The following is a 19,166-nucleotide window of genomic DNA, read 5'->3' as shown; positions in this document are numbered from 1 at the left end:
TGTTAGAAAACACGTAGACGTGAAATTAATTTCCGATAAGAATAAATGTCGGAAGTGGATAGCCGATCCTAGATTCAAGTCGAGAAAAATTTACAACGAGAATTTGGCACTTTTCAATTTAGATATAAAATTGATGAAATTCAGAAAACCAATTTACGTTGGCGCAACGGTTCTCGACTTGTCAAAACTTTACATGTTCGAATTTCATTATGACGTGATGAAACCCTTCTACAATGATAAAATATCACTTTTGTACACGGACACCGACAGCTTTATTTACAGCATACAAACACCTAACCTATACGAAGACATAAAAAATCCTTCCATGCTTGAGTATTTCGATACTTCTGCGTATCCTCAACCCAACAGATTTGGAATTTCTTCCCTCAACAAAAAAGTCCTAGGTAAACTGAAAGATGAATGTAACGGTGATATTATTGTCGAGTTCGCGGGTTTGCGTTCGAAGATGTATGCCATGAGAACAGAGAGTAGCGTCACGAAGAAAGCAAAAGGTGTGGGCAAAAATACGGTGGAGAACAAACTCACCTTCTACGATTACATCGATTGCCTTTACTCACAATCGACGATACTAAGTATAGAACAAAGAATCCAGAGCGTCGACCATATCATCACCACATACAAAGTTAGAAAAATTGCGCTGGATCCCGATGACGATAAGAGGTGCGTCCTCGAGTGTGGTATTCACACATTGCCTTGGGGACATCGTCGTTTAGAAATAAATAAGAATTGCGCACAGTGCAAATAATTAGCACTCACCACCACACTCAACAATTTTCACTAACTCAAAAAAAACAAAACATTTTGTTACTCAGTAAAAAAAACACTTTGACTGTCATTACAAAATAAAACTTTGACCGTATCCTTAAATAACCAGCATGCCTATGAACTTGTTCGGTTTCAAAAAACAGATCATCATGGAAACTGCACCGTCCATACCAGATCATGAAGTCTTACCTTCCGTGTTACCTAAACTCAACGGTCTGTTGATCATTCACCTCAACAGCATTTGGACGAAATTGGACGAGGATGTGGGCAAAAACTTTTACGTCTTCAACAACAATTTACATTTTTACGAAATTCCGATCGACGGGAAACTTCGGATCACCGTGAATCCCGAGAACGTAGGCGAAATCAAAATATCTACCGGCAAGAACATTTTTCGAATCAAGCACGATAAGATGCTTTCTAACATGGCGTACGATGTTTCTGCAGGAGATTATCTTTACGTGGAACTCCTCGGAGATTACGACAAACTCATTCCTCTCTTCGTAGAATTACGAATCACCTATCCTATTATAAATAACCGTTAACCAAAAATGCCTAACGACATTTTCGGCCACACCAAGCGTGTAGGCCACGCAGAAGAGATTCTCATGTTGGATGTTCGAATTAAAAAGTTGAGGAGCGATTTGATCGCTTTTGCAGGAGACCTTAAACAAAAGTTTAGAGTCGGAAATAGCTACGCTCCAAACGCAATGTCTCGATCCTATTCTGAAAAACGATTCCGAACTGAAAACGCTCATAAAAAAATATGTTGACGTACCTTCTTACGACAACGTTCAAAATATACAGTTGAGCGTGGATTCGCTTCAAAATGATTTGGCCAAATTACAGCAATTTCAATCGAAAAATGAAGATTTGGAAAAATTGAAACTCGAAATCGAAGAACGAACTTCCGCAATCGAAAAGAATTTCTCTGAACTTCAAACCGTCGTGAACGATATCGATGTAGAACGCTTGCATGTCTTCGTTTCCAAATTACAAGAAGAATTCACCAGCACGTTGGAAGAAATTAAATCCAAGTTACAGACTTTGGAAGATACCATGACGAACCTACCATCGTCAGACGAACTGCAGGTCATCGGTAAAAGCGTCGCGAACATAAAAATTCAATTGGAGGCGTATCAAGATTTCGAACACATTCAAACCACCATCGCTACGCTTCAGGCGTCTCTGGAGTTGATCAACGAAGAAATTAAAAATATTAGAGTTCAAGCAAGTGCGTTGACGAGCATTCAAGACACGTTAAGCACGGTTCAGCAGAAGATGGAATATTTAGAAAATTTGAACGTCGAATCGAACCTTGCTCATTTTCATCACGTACTGGACAACATACAGGGTGACTTGGAATCGTTACGGACGAGCGTGCCTTCGAGCGAAGATTTGGAAAAATTGAAAACGGCGGTGACGGCATTATCCGATTCGAGCGACATCAAAAGTTCGTTGAGCGATCTCGAGAGTAGGGTGGCCAATCTCCCCACCTCCAAAGAATTACACGCTTTGAAAAGGAACATATCACGAATGCTGAAACGACTAGAAACGGAAACGGCAAACGTGGAACAGATTCGAGACGAAATTAGTTCGCTGGTGTCGACGCTGCCCTCTTCGCAGAGCGTCGCGGATCTTCACACGCAGTTTACAGAGATGCGAAGCATCGTGAACGATCTTACCGAGAAGAGCTCGAAATTGAATCAAGTCGAGAACCTTCAGAACATTGTCGTCAACATCAGAGATCAAGTTGGAGTGCTGGAATCCACGCAGGAATCGACGCTGGCCTCTTTCGGTGCCAAGTTGCAAGAACTGAACGAAAACTACAAGCAGTTGAACGTGGAGGTGAAAATCAAACCTTCATTTTCTGCCGTAACGGATACCATAGTCGAGCATTTGTTGCCCATCGAAAATAAACTCGGACACGTTCACAGTAATCTGCTCGGCGTCGATACTAAATTCGCCAAATTGTTCACCTTGCAAGCCATCGAAATCAACAGCGTACCCAATCAGCAGAGAATCTCCACGTTCGTCGAAGGTAACAAACTGTACATGTTACATCCTTATCATCCGTACTACAAGTTTCTCCTCGATGGCACGATTCAGATAAACGAATTTTCGTACTGGTCTCACGGCAGAAAAGCTAGCGTTCCCACCATGACCTTGATATCGAATCGTGGTGTCCAGAAAGCAGGAAACATTCCTCTGGCACGTTGGAACGAAACGCGCAACATATATGAAATACACGAAGACGAAGATCTTACCGTTTTCGACGTGAGTGCCGGCGATAAGCTGATCGTTCAAAACACGAGCGAGGTGCCACCCTCTTTGAATCCCATCACGCTGGTGCTTCTCTTCAAACGTAATCTCTAAAAAAATGTCTAGGCAAGCCATCGTCGAAGAATTGCATAAACCTGCACGCCGCAACTACGAACGTTTGGCGGTGGTAACCAAGGGAATCGATGACCTCTGGCAAAGTGACCTCGTGGAGATGAGCAGCGGAAATTTGAAAAATGTACATAAATTGAACAAGGGCAACAAGTACCTCCTCACCGTCATAGACACATTTTCGAAATTCGCATGGGCTCTACCTTTAAAAGCCAAAACGAGAACATGCGTCACGGAAGCATTCAAATTAATTTTTCGCGAAAGCAACAGACGACCTCGGTTTTTGCAAACAGACAACGGTAAAGAATTTTACAACGCCGTATTCCAAAAGTTTATTCAAAAACATGACATTCGACATTATTCGACTTTCAGTCACATCAAAGCCAGCATCGTGGAAAGATTTAATCGAACCTTGAAAACACACATGTGGAAACGATTCACGCTTCGGGGAAATTACAAATGGGTCGACATCCTGCCGGAACTCGTCGACACCTATAATGATACAGTACACAGAACGATAGGCATGAAGCCAGCTGACGTTACGAAATCTGACGAGCAGCGTTTAATTTCTACCGTTTACTGTCCAAAGTACACTCCGACTACCAAAAAATCAAAATTCAAAATTGGAGACCAGGTGAGGATCAGCAAATTCAAACGCACCTTCGAGAAGGGATTCACAAAAAATTGGAGCACGGACCTTTTTACGGTGGTTCGAGTTTTACCCGGAAACCGACACACGTATATAATAAAAGATAGTAGCGGCGAGATTTTGAAAGGAAGATTTTACGAAGAGGAACTCTCTAAAACGAAACACCCCGACACGTACCTCATCGAGAAAGTATTGCGTAGGAAAGGTGACAAACTGTTTGTCAAATGGCTGGGACTTCCGGAAAAGAGTTGGGTCGACGCGAACGAAGTGATCTTGTGAGCACGTGGAACGTGGTGAAGCGTCTACCGGATTCGGAAAGTCAAACGAAAAAAAAGAACGGCGAGTTGCTTCCCGACAGCATCCGCTGTCTAATCGTAGGTCCTTCGGGGTGTGGGAAAACGACACTGCTCGTGGACAATTTTCTCCTCGCACCTAATTGGTTAGATTGGAAGAACAGGCACCTGTACGTGTTCTCGAAAAGTTTGGAGCAATCCAAATACCAGCAACTGATGAAACTGTACGATGGTCTGGACATTGCAACTTTCGCTTCGGAAATAAAAACACTCGACGATTGTCGTGAAAATTCAGTCGTTGTGTTCGACGATGTCATCCTGGAAAATCAAAATGAAATTCGCAACTTTTTCACGCAAGGTCGTCACAAAGGAATGGATTGCTTTTACCTAGCTCAAACGTTTTCCAAAATTCCAAAACAGTTACTACGCGACAACGCTAATTTCATATGTTTGTTTCGTCAAGATCACACCAACCTCAAGCACGCGTACGATGACTACGTAGGCGGAGACATGAACTACAATCAATTTTCGGAACGCTGCTCTTCTTGCTGGAACAGTGACGATTTCGGATTCGCGACGATCGACATGACGAGGAAACCCAACGACGGAAAATACAGAAACAAAATCAACGACTTTCTAAACGTTGCAACGTTGTGAGAAACGACGTGTATAAATAACGTTATGACGAAACGAAAAATCGAAGACGAAAATCTTAAGCTTCGCGATTACCTCGCGAAACGCTTCAAAGGTTGGAAATCCGAGAATCGCGGATTCTACGAAGAGAAGAAACGTCAAGATCAACCTGTGATCGATGCCATCAGCGATCTAGGTAAAGAAATTAAAGGTGTCACGGAACAAAACAAAAATTTGATCAACGAACTCGTACCACTCGCAGCTAAAAGTTACATTGTACCCACGCCCATTTCGAGCATTCCTTCGACGCCGTTCGAACTGAAGGACGTACCACGACGTCAAGCCATAAGCAGCACGTCTTCGGATAAGATCGAGTTGGGACCTTTGGCACGAGACTACCTGAGCACGGGAAAATTCGACAAGGATGAAGTGTTCGGATTGTATCCGAGCATGGAAACCAACGAGGGTGTGATTTGGAAGATTGGGAAATCGAAAGTCACCTTCGAAGGCAACGACATTAAAGTTAATTTAGGCGAGAAGGATAGTTGGAACAGGTATCCGGGTACGGTGGGACTGTGGGAACTCGTTGCCAAAAAGCAGCCGAAGGATTACACCGACGAAGATTACCAGAGTTACAGGGAAATTCTAATCATGACGGATGCCATGTACCAGAACAACGATGCCTCGCAGAATAGGGTGAAATCCAGCTGCGGCGAGAAGTACAGAAATCTCATCAAACCGATATGGAACGAGGTGAAGAGTGGAAGCGGCGTCAAACGCTACAACACGTTACCCAAAGAATTCGTTTGGGTGGACGACGTGAGGAATCTCGTGGACCGATTGTTGGTGATAGCCGGCGAAGAGAATGCAGGCAATCGTAATTTCCACAACGAGAAGGTTGGCATCGTGGACATGATCAGCACCAAACTTTCCAACTTCATCGTGAACGACGACAAGGGCATAGGTTACCTGATCAAAATTATCAACACGCTGCCTCCGAGATTCTGGAACGTGGCCGAAGGAAAGGGACTCGTGAACGACATCATCAACAAGTTACCTTTCGAGATGCATCTACCTGGCTACCAGTACTGCGGACCGGGTACCAAACTCGAGAAAAGATTGGAGAGAGGAGACATGGGTGTGAATCCGTTGGACGCCGCATGCAAAGATCACGACATCGCATACAACAACACGCAGACGGATCTGGATGCACGTCACGAAGCAGACAAGAAATTGGAGCGTGCCGCTTTCGAAAGGTTCGTCAGCAGAGACGCATCGCTGGGTGAACGGGTCGCGGCACTGGGCACCACCATCGACATGAACACGAAACAAAAACTTGGGTGGGGTGTATAAATAAATAACATACAGTAAAAAAAAATTATAACAACAACATGTCTTGTATAACCGACTTACCGCTCGAACTGCTATGCATCATATTCAAACACGCAGTAAACGGAGATTGTGGGGATGTAGGGAAACTTTTAAACATAGCAAGAACAACTCCGAAATTTCGTATCCCTTGTGAAATGCTTATCAAGAATTATCTTCGGGAGATCAGTGGAATGAGGTGCGGTGATCTCGACACACTTCTTTCGGCCGCAGGGGAAAAATTAAATGAGAGAATGGACGAACTGCACGAGGCGAGGCAGGGGAGAAGACGATACACGGATGATTGGCACCAGTCTAAACAGGAGACCGAAGATATCATCACGCACATGATCGTGTTTTCCGAAGCACGAACTTTCTTCCTCTAACGCACACACACAAAAAAATCTTCGATACAAATCGTGAAAAAAATTATACATGTAAAAAAAATGTACGTGTCAAAAAAAATGAGACAAAAAATATACGTAAAAAAATGTACATGTCAAAAAAAATTGCAATGGAAAATTTTTTCATCGTCAAAAAAAATTTGTCTCGTCAAAAAAAAAGTTGACGTGGACATCGTCAGAAAAAAAGTTGCCTTATCGTAAAAAATTTTTATCGTCAAAAAAAATTTGTCACGCCAAAAAAAGTTGACGTGGAAAAATTATCACCGTCAGAAAAAAAATTGCCTTATCGTAAAAATTTTTTATCGTAAAAAAAAATTTGTCTCGTCAAAAAAAAGTTGACGTGGAAAAATTATCATCGTCAGAAAAAAAAAGTTGCCTTATCGTAAAAATTCTTTATCGTCAAAAAAATGTGTCTCGTCAAAAAAAGTTGACGTGGAAAAATTATCATCGTCAGAAAAAAAGTTGCCTTATCGTAAAAATTTTTTATCGCCAAAAAAAATTTGTCTTCAAAAAAAAGTTGACGTGGAAAAATTATCACCGTCAGAAAAAAGTTGCCTTATCGTAAAAATTTTTTATCGTCAAAAAAATTTGTCACGCCAAAAAAAAAAGGACGTGAAAAAATTATCACCGTTAGAAAAAAAGTTGCCTTATCGTAAAAATTTTTTATCGTCAAAAAAAATTTGTCTCGTCAAAAAAAGTTGACGTGGAAAAATTATCACCGTCAGAAAAAAGTTGCCTTATCGTAAAAATTTTTTATCGTCAAAAAAAATTGTCGTCAAAAAAAAGTTGTCAAAAAATGTGCAAGAAAAAAAGTACGTGTTAAAAAAAATGTACCGGTCAAAAAAAAATGTGAAAAAAAATGTAGGTGTAAAAAAAATATACGTGTCAAAAAAATTGTACGTGTCAAAAAAAATATGACAAAAAAAAGTTGTCAAAAAAATGTGCAACAAAAAAAATGTACGTGTCCAAAAAATGTACGTCAAAAAAATATACGAAAAAAAAATATGCGTGTCAAAAAAAATGTACAAGACAAAAAATGTACGTGCCAAAAAAAATGTACAAGTAAAAAAAACTTGATATTTAAATAACACATCGTGAAAAAAAATCTACGAGATCAAAAAAAAAATTCTTCGGTATATATAAATAACACATTGTGAAAAATTTAAAATTCTCTAAGACACACCCTGAAATTTCTCTTCGATATGACTGAAAAAAAAATGAGTGACCTCCAAGCATTAAAACAGATGCTAAATTTGTCAGTCGAGTATGTAAAAATTCAGGAATTGGAAGTCGGCAAACCTTACACGATAACATCCGGTTCAATCGTTTCTACCCAGTATGGTCCCAAGGTGCGTCTGTTGCTCGACGGACAATACAGTCTATTTTTACCAGATCGATACGCTAACATGTTATCCGACGAGAAGCTATCTATCTTAATCGAGAACAAAACTCGAATCGTGTACAAGGGGACAAAGGAACTTCTTGGTAAGAAAACGAAGCACGTAATAGAATTTGTGTAACGGCTGTGCGGAGTATATAAAATAACATAACTTGAAAAAAAAATTACACGAGAGAGGGAAAAAAAATCTCGGAACATACATATATATAAATAACATACCTTGAAAAAAAAATTACACGAGAGAGGGAAACAAAAAAATCTCAGAACATATATATATAAATAACATACCTTGAAAAAAAAAGTTACACGAGAGGGAAACAAAAAAATCTCAGAACATTTATATATATAAATAACATACCGTGAAAATAACATATAGAGCATCAACATGAAGCCCAAGGGTGTCGTGTACCAGATACCATATTCGAATCTTAAAAATCTAGGTGCCCTCGATGGGTTACTCACCAAGAAACAGCGCGAGAAGAAACGTTCTTGCTTGACCAAAGGACACGGAATGAAATTGCTTCTCAGCACACCTCAATTGAGACGGTTGCAGCGTTCGCGGAAACAGCAAAAGATAGGAGGTTTCATATTCAGCATCCCGGCCATCCTTGCGGCTTTGGGGGCCGTTGGAAGTTTGGCTGGGGGTAGCGCCGCCATCGCGAAAACCGTCATCGACTCGAAGAAGAACAAAGCCGAGTTGGAAGAACAGAAACGTCACAACTTGGTCATGGAGAAGAAAGGGGGGAAGGTCGTGATGAGGAAGTTTAAAAAAAAGAAACAGCAGCACTCACCAACCGAGACATTGAATCTCTGATCAAACCATTACAAATCAAACACTTCAGAGGAGTTTTCATGTCCGACTCGTTACCTTCAACCGTTAAAAGAAGAGAATGCGGCGTAGTCAACTTGGACAGTCAAGAAAATCCAGGCACGCATTGGATATGTTACCACAAAAATGATAAAGCATTCGTTTTCGATTCTTTCGGAGGTGTTCCACCTACAAATTTAGTCCGTTATCTGAAAACGAACAATCCTATATACTACAACGACGAACGCATTCAAAATTTCGGAGACGTGAACTGCGGTCATCTCTGTCTCTCCATGCTCGCGTTTCTCTCTAAAATAAATAAGCCGCAGGTGGAAGATTTCCAGAAAGCATTGTGGAATCTAAAGCATCACGATGGGCGTGTTCCATCTCACGAGCGAATCTTCGATCTTGAAACTCACGCTGCACGACGACATCGTCTATCCTAAATCCGTAGCTCTGCGTGCATTCTACAGCATGTACCTCATACCTAACGTCACGCAGCACAACAACAAAATTAGCGTCGGAAGCGAACATATCGTCGTCACGCCAGGCCAATACAATCTTTCTACTTTGCAAGCTCAATTACCCAAAGGCACGTACCTTTCTCAAAATTCGGTCACGCACAGAGTGGAAATCGTGTCGGCGTCGGTGGACCTGGACACCATGGGAGAACTTTTAGGTTTCGAGAACGACACAAAACTCGAAGCTGGCATCAAGCACACGGCAGCAAACATTCCTAAATTCTTGGCCATCGAGACTTTGAACGTACACTGCAACGTGGCGGAAGGCATGATCACGAAATCCGAAGGGGGGTTGTTGGGAAGTCACAAGCAGACGGGAATCATAGCCACGTTCAAACCCAGTTCCGAATTCATGGAACCGATCATCTACACACCCTCTTCGCCGATCTATTTTCCAGTATGTCGCAACCGCATAGACGACATAGAGTTGGTGGTGACGAACGAGAAAGGAGAGGTGGTGGATTTTGCAGGTGCAACGACCACTGCCATCGTGGAGATCAACGTATAATAAATAACACACATAGTGAAAAAAAATGGAGCAAATCGAAAGTTACGAGTTGCAATCTTTTCCTCCCAACCGTCGCACGTTCGCAAATTTGAACGAAGCGAACAGGGAGATCGAATACGACGTGGACGTAGGCGACGGGTTCGTTCATCCTCACAGAGCGGACCTTTACCTTCAATTCGACGTGGTGAAGAAAGAAAGCGGAGACGCGTTTCCGCCCAATGCCAATTTGAAACTCGTGGACAACTTCGTGCCTCACCTGTTCTCGCAGGTGGAGGTGAGGAAACACAACACCGTCATCGACAGAATCGATTATCCAGGCATCACGTCGACGGCAGTGGGAACATTGAAATTATCCAAAACGGACGCAGCGTACTATCAGGCGGGAGGATTCGAAGCGGGGACCAAAATATCGACGAGAAGTCATACGGTGCTCTTTCCCATGCGTCTGCTGCCCGGTTTCTTCTCGGACTACAAGGAGATCATGTGGAAGGGAGGACTGAGAGTCACATTTCGAAGAGCGGCCAACGACAACGACGCACTGATGCGATACACCAACTTAAACGCCGACGGCACGCCGATAGCCAACACTTTACCCGAAGCAGCCAAGTGCGTCATCCGGAGCATGGAGTTGAGAATGCCGGTGGTGGAATACGAAACGAACTACGCCCTCAAGTACAGAGCGGAGATCTTGAAAAGTCCGCAGGTGCCGATTCACTTTCACGGTTACCAGTGCGTGCAGAAGTTAGCGTCGGGAAGTCACATGGAATTTGACGTGACGACTCAGTTCAACAACATACAGTTCGACATGCCAGATTTCGTCGTAGTGCTCTTTCAGACCGGGAGGGACAAGAATCAGGAAAAAGATTCCAGCAAATTCGACGACTGCAAGATCAAGAACGTTTATCTGAAGAATGGACGCAACGAAGTGTTCCCGCGCGAGAATTACAACCTCGACATGACCAAAGACGATTATCTAAAACTTTACGAAGCTTACACCTCTTACAAGCGCGTGACCGAGGGAAGCGTGAACATGTACTACGCGCCCAGCGAATTCAAAGCACGCAGGCCGATGTTCGTCATCAATACCACAAAAAGGAAGCAGGTGGTGGTCAACGATCGCACCAACATCAAGGTCGTCTGCGAGTTCCACGATGCGCTGCCTGCCGATACTCTGTGCAGCGTCATCCTGATCGCAGAGAAGTCCTTCGTCCACGACGTGAAGAACGAGAGGGTCACGGAGCAGTTTTAAAAATTCATAAAAAAATTGCCACATACTAAAAAAAAAATCAACATCCAACACATTTTAGGTTATATAAAATTTGTGAAAACATTAAAATACTGAAATATTAAAACAAACAGAGTCCCTTGTAGGTTAGTTCGATGCGTAAATATAAAAAAATGATAGGTTAAGTTATATCACTTAGGATCGTAAAAAAATTAAAAAATCTTAAGAAAAAAAAGATAGGTTAAGTTGTATCACGTAAGATCGTGATATACCTACCAAGTATGAGTGGGAAAAAAGGGAAAAAAAGGGAAATTTTACTAAAACATCGCTAAACGCTAAAACACAGACAAAAAATTGTCAAAATATGTCAAAAACTGATATTCAATTGATAAAAAAAGAGGCTACAAATGCATACCTACAAAGTATTACTTTGAACCGGCCCAATTACACTACTACGAAGAATATGTGCATATACAGCTAAATGTGTATAATTCCCCTATAAATCGAATCGCTATTTTTAGAATAGGTCTAAGAGGTGAGAAAATTTTTATAAACAGGAGGACGTTCAACATCTAAAGAACCCTTAAGCTTCATTTCTGTTTGTAAGTTAGTTCCTCATTCGAGTACCGATAATATTAGTGTTAGCAATGTTCTCTCATTCCTGTCATAATTATACAGTGCCTTTCAAGGCCGAGCGGCGGCTATCGCGCCGGGAAGTAGGAATGCGTCTGCCGGCAAACTGGATGCAACATCCGCGTAACTGGAACCGCTAGCTATGTAATTAAATAAGCTCGTACAATTGCATTGACTAAAATTAAAATTAACACATACCGTGTTACAAAATGTTTTTGAAATGATGTCCTCCTGCATCCACATATTTATAGGAAATTTTCACTAACACGTATCAGTTCCTCTTCCGAAATTGCTTCAAATTATTTCTTCATATTTTCTTTCAATTCTTCTAATATATGGCTTCCGGTATAAAAGCTTGGTAGCTCTCCACGATGACGTTCAACATATGTCTGTTTCTTGTGCAAGGCGCCGGAGAGGTTTTTGAGGAGTATGTTTCAATCCTGTTCCAACGTCATCTACACTCAGAAAACTAAATGCATCATATCGGTTGATGCACCAGAATGCATCGATTGATGCACTAAAGTGTGTTTTATGGCTTCTTCAGAGAATCAGATTCACATTTGATGCATTTGGGTACATTTTTGTATGTCGTGAAAGAAACACCAAAGTGCATCGTTTGATTCAAGTGAGGATTCCTTTCAGTCGAGATGCACTTCAATGCATCAGTTAATGCGTTTTCATGCACCTTCCTGCATCTTTTTTGATTATGCAGTTAATCGTTTCGTCTGAGCTACATAAACACTGTAGCTCAGACCAAACGTTTGTGCATTATCCAAAAAGATGTAGGAAGGTGCATCAAGGAACATCAACTGATGCATTGAAGTGCATCTGGATTGAAATTAATCCTCACTTGAATCAAACGATGCACTTTGGTGTTTCTTCCACGACATACAAAAATGCACCGAAATGCATCAAATTTGAATCTGATTCTCTGAAGAAGCCATAAAACACACTTTAGTGCATCAATCGATATGATGCATTTAGTTTTCTGTATGTAGTTTATCCTCAGTAAGCTCATGCCGTTTTACCTTAACAAGAGCAGACCCTATTTTCCTAAATTTGTTCTTAAGTTTCTGTGTGAAACAGGAACATCTGGGAATTCTGCTGAAAAAGGCATTCTAACTTCGCTACAATAATTCGTAATGACGTAAGAGTCGTATATTTAAATTCTTTGTTTCAAATTGTACGTGTAGCGTGGCATTATTAGACTGCAGAAAAAAACAACTGGTAATACGTAAACTAAAACAAAACAATCTAAAACAGTTGTTAACAATTTAACACTTCACAAACACGTGCAAACTGGACAACAGCTGTCTGGATACTGAAGCACTGACGTGTCCAATGCCAAGGTCAGCGTACAGTTGTGGGTTTAAATGCCGGCAGATGTGCTCTTACTTCCCGATGCGCTAGCCGTCGCCCAACGGCCACCTCGGCCGTGAAAGGCACTGTATACGTATATCCTTATCGCTAAAAATTCCGAGAGAGAGAAATACGACGTTAACAAACTATGAATTAGAAATATTAAAACTGAGCTCCACACCCAGGTAGTCTGGCATAAGATTACTGCCTTGTAACCAAGTGATCCCGAGTTTGATCCCTGGTGGGGGTACATTTCATTAAGTAGCTCGAATTCCACGATAAAATACTGCCATTTGTGCAAAAGTCAGCATGCTTGGGCAATTTAATGCTCTTCGGAGTCTTAGGAGTACGCCTACATTGCCCAAGCGTGCTGATTTTTGCATCGTATTGCAGTATTTACTTTGGTTAGACTTATATTAACCTCATTTCTGAGGTTAGAAAATATTTTCTGCACTGTCATAGTAGCCCATTTTGATTCCAGCATGTGAAAGCAGAAGAGCTACATGTGAAGAGGATAATAAAATGATTTATTTATTTCTAAATTAAAGGATACTTTACTAAGGACAGTGATGTGTGATGTGGATTTGGCCGTTTCAATTCAGAAAGTTCCGAATTTATGAACGGAAAGCTACAATCTTCCGCCGCTCACAACTGTTGTGATATGGAAGAGTTGAGTTGAGTTGGTGTTTTAAGTCAACTTTATGCACAGTAAGGCTAATCGGGACTGGACCTACAGCTTAAAGTGGAATCCGAACCACTTGTGCCTCCACCGGGTATCGAACCCGGGACCCCATGATTACAAGGCGTTGACGCTATCACTGCGGCATGGGGGAGGCCCCGTGATATGGAAGAGAATGAGAAATAAGAACCATTCAGCAACTGCTTGCAATGGTTGAAACGTTCAAAATTGCCTTTAACAACCTTTATAAACTTTGTGTTATTCATCAACAGTTAAATGCAGAGGAGGCGATTGGGTTCCAAAACTTGGGGGAATGGGGGGGGGGGGCAAGAACAATTTACTTAGGTACATACGGTTTAGCACAATGCGGGTGCAAAAGCGGCAAAAAGTGTGGGGTGGGGTAGCATCTACATCCCCATGCCTTCCTAATCGGCGCCACTGCACTAATCAAGAATCAAAAAGTTTTCCATCCTATAAAAATAATGTCCAGGACTATTTTGTTAAATAACTGTTACATTTGAGGGAATAAATACAGCACTCAACCTCTAGTTACCAATCCTATTACGAAGATAACCCATGATTTGTTACAAAGTAGAAAAATGTTCTTTCACATTCAACTAGTGGCGGAGATTATGGGGGCGTGGGGGGCAGTTGCTACACCCCCTCACGTTTTTTGCCACATTTTCTCCCGCACTATGCTAAACCTTATGTACCAAGGGAAAGTAAACTGTCCTGTCCTCGCCCCCTAGTTTTGGCACCTTGCCCTCCCCCCAGTTTTGGAACCCAATCGCCGCCACTTTTGGACATCATTTTGCCACGTATTATCTAGTCCGTGATAGAATTTTTTTTATTTTTTTTTGTTTTGACGGGAGGAATTTCTATATCCAAGTCCATGGGCGTAACTTGGAATCTAACTTTAGGGGTTCACAATCAAACTTGCCGCTTAACTTTTTTGGGGAGGATTAAAAAGTTATCTAGGCCATAAAAATATGCGTCCAAGATTATTTTTATTCTTTGAAATAACTGTTACATTTGTGAAATCATCAAATTTGCTTTTCTGGTCCAAAGAGGTCAACAAAAGTACCATTGACTTGTAAATTTTAATAAACCTGAAAATTTTAGATGGCCAATGCTTCCCTTGGTTCCGCCATTCTCATTTGCGAAATGAGTCGTCTTCTATTGCCTTCACTTTAGTTACTTTTGTATCTGAGACTATTTCCTGACGTCAAATATTTACGGAAAGATTTTATGACGGTCATAGTATTCGCACAGCAAACCCATCTTGTTACAGATAGGATCTTTAAAGAAATAAGTTTCTATCTTGAATCTCTTAAGATGCTTTCGAAGATACCATGCCTTGTTGGACTACTTGCAATTAAGCTATATATGTATTGCATTATTAAAAAAAAGATCATACTGTTTAAATTATATGTGACTTTAAATTAGTCTCAGTTCAGATTCAAAACAACTACACATAAGTTATTAATTTCCAAGTATGAGCCATTATTTCGCCAGCGGCATTAAGCAACACAGCTCATAGCTAACGAATAAAGTATGAGTGAGTGTTAACAACAAGAAATTTCTTAGAAAATGGAGTGGAATAGTTCAATTATATACAGAGTAATACAAGCAATCCCCTCTCCAGTAGTTGCTTGCATATTTTCCGTCTTCAAAATAGGTAACATTCTTTTAGAGTATAATACGTATTATAACTGCAATAAGCAGTGGCGTCGCTAGGCCCTTTTTGGGGGGGCTTCAGCCCTCCCAATCCCTCGATAAGCCCCCCCAATTTTTGTTTTCCCTGTAGACATTTCGTAGGCCAGACAGGTAAGGCAGATCCTGCATTTTCCAGTATTGGTGTTCGTAACTGGAAAAAGGCTATATACAAATTTAAAGATCACGAGAAATATGCTTCTCATGTAATAGCAACTGAAAAATGGCTGACGTTCCAAAGTACAGAAAAATTGGGGACAGTAGTTAATCGTTTGACAAATGCCAGTGTGAGTGAAATAAAAACCGCCGTTCTTATCTTCATCGCGTTGTTGAAGTGTTATTGCTCACAGGTAGGCAGTGCATAGCACAAAGAGGCCATGATGAAAGTGAAGAAAGTTTCAATCAAGGAAATGTGCGTGAAATTCTGAAGACATTAGGGAAGTTTGATACTGATTTTAGTGTAACATTTCAAAACGTTATGCCAAAGAATGCCACGTATCATTCTCCAGACTCCCAGAACGTTCTGCTGGAATGTAGTGCAGCTTTGCTGAGAGAAAAAATATTAACGGAGGTAAATGAAAGTGTCTGTTTTGCAGTTATTGCAGACGATACAATGGACATAGATAAGGTTGAACAAATGAGCGTGTGTCTTCGCTATTTTGTTTATAACAAACTTAATGAGAGGTTTTTGTGTTTTTTTAATGTTAAAGATTTAAGTGCAATGGGACTAAAGGCACGACTTTGTGAAAAGCTGTCTGAATATGATATAAAAAATGCAATATGTGTTGGTCAGGGGTATGATGGTGCCGTTGTCATGAGTGGCCAAAATAGTGGTGTTCAACGGCTATTTAGGGAAGAACATCCCTTTGCACTATACGTTCATTGCTATGCTCACAGGTTAAATTTGGTTCTAGTTAACATTTGTACAGATATTCCTGAAGTTGGAAATTTTTTTGATATCCTCAAGTGCTTGTATACCTACTTTTCTACGTCCGGAATAGCTCATACACGGTTTGTGGAAATACAGACAGAGTTAAATGTTCGTGCAGAACTAAAAAATCTAAGTAGCACTAGATGGGCTTGCCAAATAAGGTCTCTACTTGCGGTGAGAAAAACTTATGATGCTCTTTTGAAATATCTGAGGAAACCATCAGATTCAGCAGATAAATGTACAGCCCTAGGCCTTTATGAATTTTTAAGAAAATTCTCAACCATGACGTCTCTGTTTATTTTCATTGAGCTTCTGTCCATAACAGAAATTCTCAATAACAAGTTGCAGTCACCAAGCCTTGATATTGCGAAGGCAATTGCAGGTGTTAATGCAGTGCTTGACACTTTACGCGGTATGTGAAATTAAGAATATTTTAACTCTGTATACAAAGAGGCAGAGGCATTTGCGAAACAAAAGGTAACTCTCAATGAAATAAGACCACGTTGTAAATGAAACCCTGGGGCACAAAACTGATACCGATAAACCTGCATTCTGCGGACTTTTTTTACACTATCATTGATCGAATGATAAATGAGCTGGAAAGTCGTTTCAACTTCCAGTGTTCTGGTTGGAATTCAGCATATGTCGCCTTCTTTACTTACAACAAATTTTGACTTATTTTTGAACCCTCAATTCTTGAGTGGTTTTTGTGACTATTTTCAATTACAAGTGCGGATCGCTGAAATCATGGTTGCAAAAATTTACCTAAAGAAATTGACATACACCATCACATCCATAGTACATTTAATGAACGCCATTCCAAAAGACATGTTTCCAAACTTAAGCAGAATGTTGCAAATTGCAGTGACAATTCCTGTGACATCAGCATCGTGTGAGAGGAGTTTTACCTGTTTGAAGAGAATCAAGACATTTTTGCGTAATAGTATGGCCCAAGACAGACTTTCTTCACTTGCAATACTGGCCATAGAAAAGGAAGAGTGTCATGAATTGTGTGTGGATTGTGTTAATGATAATTTTGCAAGAAATTCGAACCGCAGAGTACAGCTGATACATAAAGACATAGTTCACCAGCATTAGAAAAACAGGACAAGAATATCCATCTGTTTTCATAAAAAATAATGCAGTAAGTCTATGTTAGTTTTAATTCCTTATGCTTGTTATATATTATTGTCTTATTAATCACTTTGCTATTTTCAAACATTAAAAATATTTACAATAGTATTAAGTCATGTATCTAGTTGCAGCCCCCCCAAAGCAGATCGCCTAGCGACGCCACTGACAATAAGATTACATTGCATTTCTAAGTAAAGGATTAGGGGTGTGACAGGCGACCAGCCTTGCCTCCCCGTTCGCACGTCCATGTAAATGAAGCTTGAAGTTTCATTAGGTGTTGAACGTCCTCCTACTTATAATTTAAAAAATATTTTCGCACCTGTTAGACCTATTCCTAAAAATAGTGATTCAATTTTTGCAGCAAGTTTGGTGAGTTATGATTGGCCAAATGGAAGTTTTTAATGGAAAATATTGAGTGGGAAAGCTTCTAGTTTTTCCTATTTTTGGTCGAAATAAGTCTAACCTACTATAAAAATCTTGGAGAGAAGGGAGCCAGAGATGTTTTGTGGGGCCTCAGTCCCCTAGCCCGCCTGGAACGCCGTCCCTGATAAGGTGGACATAAGGGAAGAAGAGCGAATATTCTGAGGGAAAGTGACTCACTAGATGGACAGTTTGATTCAGATGGTCATTGATACCCATCAGTGTAACATTTGTAAAAGTGCTGTGAAAAATTTAAAAATACTTTTAATCACCAGTTACTTTATTTGCAAAAGAAACTCATTTTAAGAATTGTCTCGCAATTAACGCAGTGTTACCCTGTAATCAAGGGGTCAAGGGTTCGATACCCAGTGAAAGCACATGGTTATTCAGATTCTATTTTAAACTGTGGGTCCAGTCCCGATTAACTTCTCTGTGCATAAAGGGGAATTAAAACGATTTTTTTGTTTAGTTTTATGGGTGCATATGTAACATTGAATTTTTCGTTATTTCGAATATTACTTATTTTGTCCTATATATTTTTTTTCTTTAAAACTGAAACATGCAATTCGTAGTTTTATACAATCTCAATTGTTTTCAAATACAGTAGACTCGCGATTAACCGAGCTAATTGAGACCGAGGCTACTTCGGATACGGAAAAACTCGGATAATACGGAGATAATGTGCTAATAGGTCGTAAATGACGAAACAACACTTACACCTGTATAGTAATTATTTATTACTAGTACCACATAAATGAGAAGATTACTTTTCAAAAAGTATTTCATAGTTTTTTGGACTAGCCTCTTCGATGCTGCGATGTAACGCCAACGCTGTAGGGAGAGTAGATCAAGCGGCGTAGACTCTTCTTGCTGTTCAACGTAGGCTATAACAGCTTCGATTGCCTTCATTCCCTCAGAATGTGATATTTTCGGGGTGCTCTCGTCGGTGTCGTGCTCCTCGTAATTTTCTTCAGGATTGACGACTATATCAACAATAGCGTCGTCAGTCAGCTCCATTTGTTGATCTTGGTTACACCACTCGAGGACGTCTTCATTTTCGATTGGCGTTTCCACTGGTAGCTCATTAGCTAGCTGGACGAGTTGAGAGACATTTTTATTTTCCGATCCCGGCAAAGTTTCGTTGGATTTCTCCAAACCAAACAGCTTTCTCCATGATCTTTGAAGTGTTGAGTTCTTAACTTCATTCCATGTCGTCGCAATCCAATATGAAACATCTTTCACCGTTATTTTTTTCAGGATTTGGCGTTGTAGACCTTTAATTTAACATTTTAAGAGCACGGTCTCTGGCACC

The 19,166-nt window shown here is 40.6% G+C and overlaps 1 pseudogene; it reads right to left on the bottom strand.

Annotated features, from left to right (window-relative positions):
• Positions 1–18,871, bottom strand: part of LOC145991667 (NADH-ubiquinone oxidoreductase chain 5 pseudogene) — a 65,682-nt pseudogene extending 46,811 nt beyond the window's left edge.
• Positions 18,872–19,166: the final 295 nt, after the last annotated feature.

Source organism: Lepisma saccharinum, chromosome 8 (assembly GCF_977018435.1).
Source record: "Lepisma saccharinum chromosome 8, izLepSacc3.1, whole genome shotgun sequence".
Classification (NCBI taxonomy): Eukaryota; Metazoa; Arthropoda; class Insecta; order Zygentoma; family Lepismatidae; genus Lepisma; species Lepisma saccharinum.
This window is presented reverse-complemented; position numbering and strand designations above follow the sequence as displayed.